Below are 11,410 nucleotides of genomic sequence, written 5' to 3' on the forward strand. Positions count from 1 at the left end.
GCACAGAACACAAACAAAAGTAAGGACTTGCTTATCAGCACTGAGTGAATGTAATTTGATGGCATTATAGTAATGACAGTAAGTTTCAGACCTATCTTAGAAATAAAGATGAAACTCTTCTAACATTCTATTAAAAAAAAACACAATAGATTGTCATTGAATATGTAGGGGCTTCTGAGCTTCTGATAGAGCGAGCTGATCTGGAACATTTTGTTCAATTCTAAGGTCAAATCAAGTTATTTTTAAGCTCCTAAATGACTGGGACTGGCCTAAATATAATATCCTTATGTATCTGGAAGTCAGACTGGCTAACCTCACCTGTCTAATAAAAGCATTTACAGTGGCAGTCACAAACCTCTATGTTTCCTAGTTTCTAAATTTATTATTATTTAATTCTATATTAATTATGTGTGTACTATATGTGATTATGTTAATGATATTAATTGTTAAATAATAAATGTTGCTTATTTCCGGTCCAAAATGTTTTAGACCTTTGACTGAAACCTGTGTACGTACCTGTGTTTGGTGGGGAGGGGTTCAGGAGCAACAGAATGAGGGCCTTAAAAACAGGCACATAGATTAAACAAACATTCAGGAGGCAGGACAAGACCAGCATTCTTTAACTTCAAAATATTGGACATGATTATGGTGTCTTGTAGTTTTCTGATCATTTTCACATCTTTTAAATCATTTGATTGTTCCAGAAAACCTGTAAGAATGGTACGCTGGGCATCATTCACATTGTCCATGCAAAGTGAAGTCATAGACTACGTTGTCTAATGTAACAGATATTTACACCATTCTTCCACAGTCAATTTGGTCCTGCCCACCTTCCTAGGTGTCTTATTTGGGGGATTAGGTAGATAATGGTATCTAGCAAAGAAGCTTGAAGCAAGTGAGAAATTCTTGGTCTCTTATAACATTACTACTGGGTTATAATGAAAGCAAATTTTGATTAAACTACACATACAGATAATTTTTAGATAAACATTTACTGGCAAATAGCAAAAAATTGTTAATACAGCCTGGTGTATAAGGTTGATGAAGGCTCAAATCTTTGTGTTTTTAGGCGTTCTGACACACCTTGCAAGGAACATTTACTTAAAGCAGACAGCAGTGTGGCAGAGGAGAGATACTTGGTCTTTTACTTGTCATGAGGGGTTCCAGGCTTCACCAGATTCTTTGTTTACTGCAGGGTGGAAGTATCTCTGAAACATTTTAACAAGCCATACATACTTGAATCCTTTAATTTCATCAATATGATTCTATTTCTAATATTCATCAGGCTACTTATAATTAGCAAGCTGCTGAATACACTGAAGAAAATCCATCCAGCAGGTAATGAGCAGTGTCCCCAAAGCATTTGTCTCTTATAACCACTGCTAAAGTATGGGCTTTCTGATTCCACTCTGGACAGTGCATTCCTACTACTATCAAAGTTATTGCCTAACCTAAAAAGTGTCACAAATCACAGCCTCTATGCTAAAATGGCTCAAAAAGTAAATTGCAGATACTGAAACACATCTAGACTTTTGAGATGTCTAGGCAAGTTACACTATTTGTGTATTCTGTTTAATAAAGAAGTTAGCAGGCACATTAATTTGCTTATAGAAGTCTTAACAAAATGTGGAGAGTGAGTTTGTGGTGATGTTATTTTTGCCCACATCAATGCAGCATGAATAGGCATGTGTGCATGGTATCTGTTTAGTGACTATTTGTGTGTATATATGTATCATCTTTATACAGCCCAAAGACTAAGTGAATTTCAGGTGTAGTATTCTGGGAAGAAATGAGAACTAAAAATTTAAAGATTTGCATTACTGAGGTAAGGCTAGGGTTTTGACACCCACCCATACATACATACACTTAAAACAAGCTATAGTCTGGTGAATGCTATGCAAATATTTACATACTCAAGCATGCAATAGGTGCAGTTTGGTAGCTAAACTTAATGTAGATGGTTTTTGGGATAGGTTGGAATATATTATGTATGGAATAAATGTGAGGATGTGACATGCAAATATTTTTTTCTAAATTTAAATTTAATCTCTATATGGTCTGTATCCCCCAAATATAAAAGCTTATTGAATTATACACTCTGCTTTCCCACAAGTGGTAGTAGTTGAAGACCAATTAATAGATAAGCTTGTCCTAGAAGCAGGTGTAGAGTAAGAGTTAAATAGTGAGAAGCTGCAACAGCTGGCCTAGGCAAGAGGAGAAGCCAGAGAGAGAAGGTGAGAGCAGTACCTTCCCTGAATGCAAAGGGGAAAAGTCTCAATAACCAGCAGAAATAACCAGCAGTATTGAGTCTTATAAAGTCTATACACATTTTTATCCCCCATTTTACCTACACAAAAACTCAGGCACAGAATAATTTACCCAAACTTACATGGGTAGGAAGAGTGAGGCAGAGCTAGGGTTCTAACCCAAAAGTGGCTACACCACTATTAATTTTAACTACCATTCCACGCTGAAGCTTTGCCATAGAGGAGAGTTTAGGTGCTTTGTTGGGTGATGGGGACACAGAGACACTTCCTACCCTAGAGGAATTTTTACAAGAATAGTAGGGTAGATGGCTCAATGACACATGGAGTGTTTTCATTTCTGTGATAGTGTGTCGCAGGTAGAGTCAGGACACAGGAAGACTGTGGCCGGCTTTTAATTGTTGGAGGAAGGAGAGAGGAATCAGGATAGGTCTGTTGGAGAAGGTAACTCTTAAACTGAGGTTCGCAGTGGCAAAATTTAGAGTGGTGGTTTAAAAAATTTAGGTACAGGAAGCTGGATTTCATCCTTAGGTCTGCTTCTTTGTTTCCATCAAATTTTCTAAGTACTCTTCCCATATGGTTAAAAACTGATTTAAGCGAATATGCTGTGTCTTTAAAAGTCTGCAATGGGTTTGTCCTAACAAGGTATTTAACTCACAAATGTGAATATTTTGTTATTTGTTTTGGTTAGGTGGGTCATTGTGCTGTAACATTTATAATACAATTATATGCAATGTTCTCTTTAGAAAAAGAGTAATTAAAAAAAGTGTAGTAACTACTATGCTTTGTGTATGGGGTGGGAAAGACCTTTCATAATCATTCCTGTGCTTTCATTAAAAGCACCTTAGAAGAAATGAAGCTGTTCTCCAAATGAGGAGAACAAGGAAAATTAGGAAAGAAGGAATTCTGGAAATGTTGCAGGATTCTTCTGAGTAACGTCCCTTCTATTACACAGGTGCCCTGTCTCCATTAAGTGATTATATGATGTAGCTGAGTTTATTATGTCTTCTTTATGTATAGTTTTGTTACCTGTTTTTTAAAAGCAAGCACATTATAACTTTTTAAAAACTCAATTTCATGAAGTTGTTTTATTGCACTGGCTCACTCTTGGGTTTTTTTTTGGGGGGGGGTTGGGGTGGGGAGGGCCGTTGCCCTAAAAATAGTAAGAACAACCATGCACTAAGTGAACATTGTAGGTGCAGAGGCTATGCTAGGTCCTTTACCCACATTTTTGTTTAATCTTAAAATTCTGCAAGGTAAATTTGCTCATTTTACAAATGAGAAAATAGGGGCGCCTGGCTGGCCCAGTCAGTTAAGCATCCAAGTTTGGTTCAGGTCATGATCTTGCAGTTTGTGAGTTCAAGTCCTGTGTCAGGTTCTGTACTGACAACTCAGAACCTGGAGCCTGTTTTGGATTCTGTGTCTCCCTCTCTCTGTGCCTCCACCCAGCTTGTGCTCGCGCTCTCTCTCTCTCTCTCTTTCTCTCTCTCTCTCAAATAAATAAATAAGCATTAAAAAAATTTTGAAAAAATGAGAAAACAGGTTTGGAGAGGTTTTTTAAACTACAGAAAGTTAAGCAGCCAGTAGGAAGAGCTGGTCTGAGAAGAAAGAGGCCAACATAAGGAGAAAAAGCAGGTATGAGGGAGGGCATGGAAGTGAACAGAAGAATGAGGGATGAGACAGATGAATCATTCAGCAGACTCACGTGTGTGGTGTTGGAGGTTCTTGTTCTGGAACCCCTGAGGCTGTGGATATGCGATGCCCTTGTCTTGGATATGTTAGCCTTCTATGTATATGGGGTGTCTCTTTTTTTCAGATGCTTTTTGGCAAGGTTTACAAACTCATTACAGCAGTCATGCAGATGGCATTAAGAGGTGAGGTGGGGTTGGTATAAAGGATGAGTGGTTAGGACTGTGGCAAGTTAGAGTATGCCTTAACTAAAGGGGTAGTCACCTGCTCTGCTCAAGTTGATTACTGCCCTTAGGAAATGTTTGGCTTATATTCAGGCTTTTTTTCAGAGAAGCCATATATCTGGATATTTTGGGTCATTTCCACCTTTTTAAAAACATCAAAACACCATGTTAGCCAAACAAAATGGAAGGTGAATTTGTGCTTTAAATTGTATCAGTGTCTTTGTTAGCTGGTGAGAGTAGGGTAGGGGTAGTACTAAGTTCTTAGGCCTGTGGGAAAGGGTGTCTTGGTTACCTGATTAGCCTCAGCCAGCTACTGAGCAGGCCTCATCTGGGCAAGGACTCGTTATAAATGCACTAATTTTAATTTTTGAATTACAGGGGACGTAGATGTCAGATTGTCGAAATAGTCTCATTTCAAGAATAATTTAAATCTAAGCTAATTTTTAAAAATTCGTGGAACGAGATATTTCAATTCAGTGAATTTTTTAGATAATTTAAATTCCTTTAAAACCTTCATTTTAAGAATTAAGGATATCAAACTGCCTGTTTTAACAAATATATTAAACATAATATTTGTGAGGGATGTATTAAAAGACATTATTAGCATATTATCCCATAAATTTAGATTTTGTTCAGTAGAAAATTGACAATGGATGTGTACTTTTATGAGCAGTTTAAGGAGATACTGAGGCAGTTGCTTTATTTAAAAAGGAGGAGGTATATTGCTAGGGTGACAACATATCCTGACTTACTGGATCAGTCCTGGTTCACTCTTGTTCTGGAATAATTAAAGGACCTTTAGTCCAGGATGATAAATTAAATGGTTACCTTATATAATGTTAATATGTTCTTTAGCTGTTAGTCCCTTTCTCATAGACTTGGAATGAGCCAGGTATGCTGAATGACCTTGTTGCTTCTTGGAAAATTAATCACTGAAGCAAAGGATAAACCAGTCTTCACCTCACTGTTACTCTCTCAGCCCTCTCTGAAGGATCTTTGCTATTGCTGTCATGGTTTTACTTGTCAGCAACATTTAAACCATGATTGATTATATCTATATCATAGTTTTCAAAGCCATCCTTCTTGTTAATTTTAACCTACTCTTATATCTGTATCAGATTTAATTTGTGGTGTGTGAGGGAGGCATAGCAATCCCCATTTCAAGGATGTATACCAATAGTATCCATAATCATCCTTCAGTGACACTTAGGTAAAGGTAATAAAACCTTAATTTTATATAAGCACATATCCAAGCAAATATCTTTTATTGCATGAAATTTAACATACTGGGTGCTACTTTCCTGATGTATCAATTTTTTTTCAGAAATTATGTTTTATAATTATATATATGATGGTTATATATATATAATTATATATATATATGATGATATATATATATAATTATATATATATATATGATGATATATGAGTGATACCATGTTCCACATCTTTTCAACTTGGAATAAATATAATGAAGTCATGTTAATCAGGTTCGTAAATGAAAAAAATTTGAAGATGTAGATAAAAATCTAAAAATGACAGATTGTGAATTCAGAATGATTTTAATGTCTTAAAACAATGGCTGAACCATAAAAGGACTAAATTTAATGGATTATGAATTTCTGCATTTAGATTAAAAAATAACAGTTACATAAGTACAGGAATGAGGAAACATCTCAACATACCTCCTATGAAAAATAACAGGAAGTAATGGCCTTTAAAAAAATTAATGCTACCTTTCATTTCTTGGTATGTGAGACTAAATATGCTCAACTTCTTTTCTACCACAAACTAAAAGTGCTAGATAAGTTACATAATTGTGTCTTTAAACGGTGAGAGGGAAACTTTGGGCTGAAAGTAAAAGCAACTCCATGAGGTACGTGAAACGGCCAATATGTGAACACTTGTTGAATCCAGCAGATGTGAGCTGTGATTTACTTGGAGATAGAAGACAAAGCCCAGAGCCTATGTGAGGGAGAAAAACTTTACTAGATGTCTCCACATCAGTCTGGAACCCTGTAAAGACTACTTTCATTGTGTGGTGTTAAACCAGAGCTAACTTTTCCCCCTGATCTTCTCCCAGTCCCTAGCAACTCTAAGGAAAACTGCCTAATATTTCATAGCAAATAGCGTTCATGCAGGTTTTTAGTCCTAATTTAGACCTACTTAGGTAGTTCAAAAAAGACAAATAGTTGTTAAGTGTTTTTAGAAAGCAGAAGCAAGTGTAGATTCCTTCTGGAGGAATCTTTCTTCAGTGTAGGTCTCAAAGAGTTCAAAAAATATAATTTCAAGAAATTTCAACTCATAATCAAAATTATAAAACAGACAAGTAAACAAAGCATCATGAATAGAACCAGCCAGAGTAGTAGATGATAGAATTAGACATGTAGTGATCTAAGATACAGTTATCAGACAGAGAATGTAAAGTAGCTTTGTGTTAAAGAAATGGGAATGTTAAAAATGTTAGTAAATAGCAAGTGAATATAAAAATGACAAAGGAGGTCTGAAAATACTAGATAGAGCTTTGAAAATTTAAATATTTACTTGGAATTTTAAAATCAGCAAACAGGCTTAGTGGTAAATTAGACATAGCCAAAGAAAGAATTAATCAACTGGAGAACAGTTCTGAGCTTTCTGACTGTGACCCACAGTAAGAAATTCATTTACTGATGTGTGTGTGCATGTAACACGTGTATAATTTAAGTCAGAGTTTTAAGAAACTGATTGTATCCTCCTAAGAGTAATATTCTCTATTATTTTTCCTTTCTAATTTGTTCTTTTTCATTTAAAAACAAAAGTTGGATCCAACCCAGGAAATTTTAGGAACCACACACAATAGGTCATGACCACAGTTCTGAAGAAAACTGATTTTAATAAAGTTGAAAATATTCATACCCTGCAGCCCAGCATTTATCCACCGATGTTCATAGTGCTTCATGTGGCCCATTCCAAAAAACCTGGAAGAAAACCATCAGTTGTAGAAAACATATCTGTGGTGTGTTTTATACACATAGTGGATTACTGTAGGACTAAGGTGATAACATGATGAATGACCAGTAAGTGCAACATGGGTACCACCCCATCAGAGTGGATGCTGCCAGGAAACAGCCGGCCTCAGCCCACACCTGTGCGCGCAAACCTTTTCTGCAGCTTTGGAAATGCATAGAGCACCGATCCAAGCAGCAACATCACACTGAGTGAAAAAAAAAAGCAAGGTGCAAAAGATTATATGTGGTATGATACCATTTATATGAAGTTCAGAAATTTGGGCAAGCTAGTAATCATTTGGGGATACAAACATGTAATTGAATTATTTTTCTAAAGATGAGTACACACAGCATTTAAGAGAGTTTCACCTCTAAGTGGAGGATTAGGGAGGGGTTAGGAAGAGTCAAAAGGGGCTTCAGAGGTGTTAGTAATTTGGGTTTTTTTTCTTAAAACTGGTTGTGGCACACACGTTTATTCCCTTAGAATTCTTTATATATTGAGCATTAAATGAAAATAACTTAATAAAAAAGCCAAGGCAGGATCAACACAGATAATAAATCTTTTATGCTGATCAGACCATCTTTAGAAAGACATTTTTAGTTTGGGGTGCCAGATTTTATGGACTTTAACAAACTGGAATGTGTCCAGAGGAAAACATCCAGAGTAATGATATAAACCTGGTCTTGAGCCTTTCATTTTTTAGATGAAAATCATGTGAATTTTGAGCATGGGGCAGTTTTGATTTCCCTGATCCATTAGCTAGTGGATGTGGGAAGTGAACTGTGCTCTGTTAAGTCTCAGGGTAATATACTTCTGCTGCACCATGCAGAAATGAGTTCTAAAAAATGTCTGCAATTGTATTGTTTTTTCTGTCAAATGCTAGAACTGTAGGCCTTATGTGGCATGTTGTAATATACCAAGTAATAGCTCAGAAATGGGACCTTTCATTACTGGCTTCAGACAAGCCCTGTGCTATCCATAGCTCCTGAAAGCATCTTTAGATTCAGGTAGTATCCATGGAAGGGAGGTGCATCTGGGTAATTTGGTTTGGTGTCTTTTGGAGGAAAAGCAAACTCAGTCCTAGCATTGCTCTGTCTTTGGCTATGCAGGGAGCCAGTTTGTCTGACCAGGGCCTTAGTTGGACATAAACATGGAAGGTTGGGCAAATAAATGGTAACCTTTATCTAGGTATAATGATCACTGGAGGTAAAGGTATAAGTTAGCAATTGTTGAGGATCTACAATGTGCCAGCTGTTGTTAGGCATTTTTTTAAGACTTTAATTTTTTTAGAGCAGTCTTAGGTTTGCAGCAAAATTGAGGAATTTACCAAGATTTCCCATATACCCCACACATGCATAGCCTTCCCCATTATCAACATGCCCCACCAGGGTGATACATTTATTACAGTTAATGAACCTGCATCCACATATCACTATCACCCAAAGTCCGTAGTTCACACTACAGTTCACTTTTGGTGTTGTATCCTCTGTGTGTTGGGATAAATGCACCAAGATATGCATCTACCATTAGATTATAGAGTGGTTGCCCTGCCCTAAAAATTCTCTATGCTCTGCCTTTTCGTTCCTCTCTCTCCCCCAACCCATGGCAACCACTAATCTTCTTACTGTCTCCATACTTTTGCCTTTTTTTGAGTGAATGTCAAATAGTTGGAATCATACAGTTTGTAGCCTCTTCAGATTGGCTTCTCTTCCACTTGCTCATACGCATTTACCTTTCCTCCATGTCGTTTCATGGTTGATAGCTCATTTTTAGCTCTGAATAATATTCCATTGTCTGGATATACCACAGCTTATTTATTCATTTACCTACTGAAGAACATCTATTTGCTTCCAAGTTTTGGGAGTTATAAATTAAGTTGCTATGCAGGTTTCTGTGTGGACATAAATTTTCAGCTCCTTTGAGTAAATACAAAGGTGCATGATAGGTAGATCCTGCCAGCAGGGAGTATGTTTAGTTTTGTTAGAAACCACCAAATTGTCTTTCAGAGTAGCTATCATTTTGCTTTCCCACCTGCAGTGAATGAGAATTCCTGTTGCATTTTATGTTGTCAGTGTTCCAGATTTTGGCCATTCTAACAGGTGTGTAGTAGTATCTCATTGTTTTAATTTGCATTTCCCTGATGATGATTTCATATGTTTCTTAGGCATTGTCACATAAAAATATTCTATTCCTTTGGGAAGGAAGTGGTCTTATGTCCATCTTACAGATGTGAAATTCAAGGAGAGGTGATTAAAATCACTCTTTGGAAAGAAGGTCTTCCTGTCAGGAGAGCAAGCTGCAGGGTCCTGGCTAGAGGCAGTGTTGTGGAGTGGTTAGGAGCACAGACTATTCATATATACACAGAATCTGCCATTTGCTAGCAGGGTGAACTGGATTATGAGTTATTTGCCTTATCAGGAAATGAGGAAAATCCTTATTTTATGGGATTGTTATGAAAAGTAAATGAATTAATGTATATAGTACATAAAACAGTGGCTTAGCACATAGAAAGTGATTAAAATGAAGTGTTTACAGAAATATTTTTCCGGACTCTGGCTTGTAGCAAGCAACTCTCTTGGTCTCAGTGACCTCGTAGCAGAGCCTGCCATCAGTCTTAAAGAGGTGAAATAGTTATGTCCAGTCTGGTATCCCCAACATCCCAAGTTGGGTTCTGCCCCATCCAGAAGGTGATAGTGGCCTTGATGATTTGCATTCATCAGTTCGTCTTCTTCCAAGATCCTTCATCTTCCAGGGGCATAGAGATGTTGATTATGATGCAGTTACTAAAAGACATAACAGGTACACTGATTTCTAAGAGCTTTGCTCTGCAGATGAGAAATTGAGGCTCAGGGAGGTTGTGAGTGTCCCAAATGCACTTCACATCAGAACTGGGATTAGGGTGTTTGCTCTCGTATGTACTACCTCCAGAACTGTGGAGGATAAAGCCAGTTTTCTCTTTGAAGCCTCAATTTCATACAATATGAATCATCTCACATTTCTTGGGTTGACTGGACCATCAAGACTGTGGGTTCCGTGTGCCTTTTGGGGACTGGTAGGCTGTCACCAGCGTCCACATCATGCCAGGGCTGTTTGCCTTTTCTATTAAGGCATCTAATGGCTGCTCCTCCTTGCCCAGTTTCTCTCTGAATTGTGCAGGGATTAGACTTCTGTTGGCTTCCTCTGTGTGTTTCTCTTGTATCTGACCTATCATTTCCCAGTCATTGGCTTTTCATAACTCTGGCCAGGTTCGTATTTACTTACTCCTCCCCCCCCCCCGCCCCGCTTCTTCTGCCACTTCTGTTTCCTTTAATCATTTTCCCTTCCTTATCCTGTTTTCTCTCTTATTTATTCTTACACATTGGCTCTTGTATGTTTTTGCCATTTTTCCTGTACCTGGGGTCAGGAGAGGTCTCTTGATTTTTAGAGTCATTATTAGACAGTGAATGGTATGAACTGGAACATGGCACACTGACCCAAATCCACAATACAGCATGTGAACTAACTTAACTTCCTTTTGATTCCCTGGAGCCAAAGTGAACATTACTAACACAGCATTATAGTCAATATCATAATGGTCTCAGTAAGGGAAAAGAAGACACCAAAACTGTAGAGACTATAATTCTAGAAATGATCCAAGGACTTCCCTTCCCTAAGGCACTAAGGCAGGAAATGATAAGATCTCAGAAATAGGTAAAGTGTAATAATAATCACAAGTTCCTGGCTTAAATAGTGTTTAAACATAAAGATACTCTTTTCTTCAACTTAAGATAGCTTTATTGCTTAATGCTCTTCTTTGAACCGAAATGAGGACATTTATTCAAGATTAGCATATATGATGAAACTGTTCAATTTAGGAAATTAGATAATTGTTTGAAACATCTGAGCATGCCAAATGCTATAGTGATTGTCAAATTTAATAGGAGGATATTCTTTGATCTCTGTTTTGCGTTTTTAAAAAACATGCTAAAAATTTTCTATCAACTCCTATTTTAAAAGGAGAGAATAGAAATCATTGTCACTTAAAATCAATTAGTGTTATTTTAAAAATGAATCCATCACATTTGAACATACCCTTCTTTATGGTAGGGTTTTAAAAATTAGTTCTGGGGCGCCTGGGTGGCGCAGTCGGTTAGGCGTCTGACTTCAGCCAGGTCACAATCTCGCGGTCCGTGAGTTCGAGCCCCGCGTCAGGCTCTGGGCTGATGGCTCGGAGCCTGGAGCCTGTTTCCGATTCTGTGTCTCCCT

General features: G+C 37.4%; 1 protein-coding gene across 1 annotated transcript in view; it reads left to right on the forward strand.

Annotated features, from left to right (window-relative positions):
- Positions 1–11,410, forward strand: part of RASSF8 (Ras association domain family member 8) — a 117,346-nt gene that overhangs the window by 18,922 nt on the left and 87,014 nt on the right. The window lies entirely within an intron of this gene.

This window comes from Acinonyx jubatus, chromosome B4 (genome assembly GCF_027475565.1).
Source record: "Acinonyx jubatus isolate Ajub_Pintada_27869175 chromosome B4, VMU_Ajub_asm_v1.0, whole genome shotgun sequence".
Classification (NCBI taxonomy): Eukaryota; Metazoa; Chordata; class Mammalia; order Carnivora; family Felidae; genus Acinonyx; species Acinonyx jubatus.